We start from the raw sequence: 2,413 nt of genomic DNA on the forward strand, positions 1-2,413 counted from the left end.
TTTCGTCCATTTTCAATTGGACGATAATTGACATTTCCCTCGGTCGGCACAGCGCAATATCGGGATCCGCCAATTTACTTAAAGCACCTAAATTAAGATCGCTGTTTCCCCGATGTTGGCCCCGATGGGAGGGGAGGGGAGGGGGGGACAAATTTTTTTTCCGGGCGCGCAGCTTTTTTCGCCCGATCAGCGAATAAAAATGCAATATCGTAAGATATACGCTTTCACGCAGAGCGGAAAGATAAAGTAAGAATAACTCGTTAACCCCGTTTTCCAATTTCGAAGCCCGCGGAATAATGGTACTTTTGTATTATGCATTGAAATCGACACCTCGTTGCTGTATTTAAACGAGTTTTCAAAAATATCGTGCCGGATGAAAAGAAAACTGGAGGATGCGGTGTAGGATTATCTTCGATAATTTCCATATTTTTATAATTGTGCAACTTCGAGTAATTTTAAACATATTTCAATCAATATTAAATTATATGGATATATAATTATGAGAATCGAACTATTATATATTTAATCTTCACGCGTAATTATTAACTTATCACGAGGAAAAGGCCAGTTAATTTATTTTTGTCGACATTATTATTATTCATAAATCATTACCTATATGTTTATTCAGAATACATTGTCAGATATAGATTTGCAGATCCAATTAATATATCAATTTTTTACTTCTAGTTTCTGATTGAGGAAGAATTAACGAATTAAACAACTCGTAGAACAGCAATTTAATCATCAATGTAATCTCTAACTGAATTTCAGAAAAGATACACGCAGAGAGGCACGCGGAGAAGAGAACGAACCAAAATAAAGGGTACAATGAAAGAGGAGAAAAAAGAAAAAGGCAAGAACTGGTGTCGCGAGAAGCAAGTCGTCGAGATGTCTTCATCGTTCCACGATTCGAAGCCGTTCGTCATTTCCGGTGGACGAGACTCGCGACTATCTCTTCGTCTCGCGAGTCGATCGTCGAATTTGTTTTGCAATCCCGGCGCCTTGTTTATCGTTGGTACACATCGTGTACCGTCCGAGAGATAGAAGACCTCGTTCCTCGAGGTTCGGGGTTTCGTCCGGTCGGCGAAAGGGAATGCATCGAACGGCCGGCTCCGGTCCCTTTTTCGCGTTTCCTGACCGGTATCTGCACGTGTAAGGACAGGGCAAAGCAGATAGCGGCGTGGCGAGCGTGTCGATCCGTTTATCGAGCCGTGTATTTACGCGCGCCGTGACTCGTAGACGCGCGTTCGCCAGATAACCGCGATAATATAGAAACGCCAATAATGAAATACGATAAGCCGGGCATAGAATTTGTATACGACGGCCCGTCGTGGATTAAAGAGCTGTTAGCATAATCTGAACGACTCTATACCTATGTCCCAACAAACAGGCGCGCGGGGGCAATTAGAAACGCTTCTCGTTCGTCGTACACCGCTGCGTGTATATAATCCACGCACGCGGCCGTATACACTGGAGGGGGATACACATCGAGAGGCGTACAACGGGCTCGATACAACGAAGATCGAGATACGTAAGTATTATGCGCGATTTGCTCGACCGCGATAAACCTTTCGCGCGTTTCCTCTTCCCCGCGAATAAATTACGCGACGATAGGTTGACACGCGTCCCGCGTCCAATTCTTTTTTTCCCTTTTCGAAATCGAAGATTCCACTCGCTTTCGTTGAACGTCGCTAATCGTCTCGTTTTACGCTTACATCGTGCTTGTCGCTGACTCGACGGGACCCTTCTTCCCTCACCCTCCCTGGTCCGTATCCCCTCCCTTTCCATCGTAGTTTTATCTCTGTCCGCCAGGAGGACGGGAACACGCGTCGTCGCAAGACTCAGGTAGGGAGCAAAGTCAATTTCGAGGCGAGATGCCACGGGGTTAATGGGCCTCCTTTGTCGTAAATTCGGGCTTTAGTGTGAAAGCTGCCTAAACCTACCTCCGTTGCTCCTTCCTCGCCAGAGGAATCCCCCTCGCTTCGTGCCTCTGGGAGCCTTGTAACAAACAGGATACAGGTACTTCGGATTTTTTTTTTGCTCTCTCTCTTTCTCTCTCCTCCATCCTACCTTCTCTCGCGCACGATTTTTCTTCCTTTTCTTTCGCTTCTTCTCCCTTTTTTTCCCGTTCTGACTTACTCCCGTGTCGCTGATCTTTGTCGCTCCTCCGAGACCGAGCCGTTCCTTCCTCGAGCATCCTTTTTTCTCCACTCGTTTCTTACGCGATCTCCCGTATACATCGCTCTCCGTCCTATCGTTTTCTTTCCTTCCAACCTTGCCCGGGCCAGCACGGTCCTTTCTCTTTGTCACGCTTTAACGTCCTTTTCTTCTGTTTTCCAGCTATCTCTCTTCCGCCCCCTCCATCTGTCGGCATCGCCTGCCGCCACATCGTCGAGCGATTTATTATCCGACC

At 46.5% G+C, this 2,413-nt stretch overlaps 1 long non-coding RNA gene across 1 annotated transcript in view; it reads left to right on the plus strand.

Moving 5' to 3' along the window:
* The window catches only part of LOC116186593, a 10,330-nt gene extending 7,917 nt beyond the window's left edge, over nucleotides 1–2,413 (plus strand). Inside the window, exons 2-3 of the long non-coding RNA XR_004151615.1 lie at nucleotides 772–2,019; nucleotides 2,341–2,413. This is a non-coding gene — a long non-coding RNA (uncharacterized LOC116186593). The remainder of the gene's footprint in view (nucleotides 1–771; nucleotides 2,020–2,340) is intronic.

This window comes from Apis dorsata, unplaced genomic scaffold (assembly GCF_000469605.1).
Source record: "Apis dorsata unplaced genomic scaffold, Apis dorsata 1.3 scaffold_44, whole genome shotgun sequence".
NCBI classification, from domain to species: domain Eukaryota; kingdom Metazoa; phylum Arthropoda; class Insecta; order Hymenoptera; family Apidae; genus Apis; species Apis dorsata.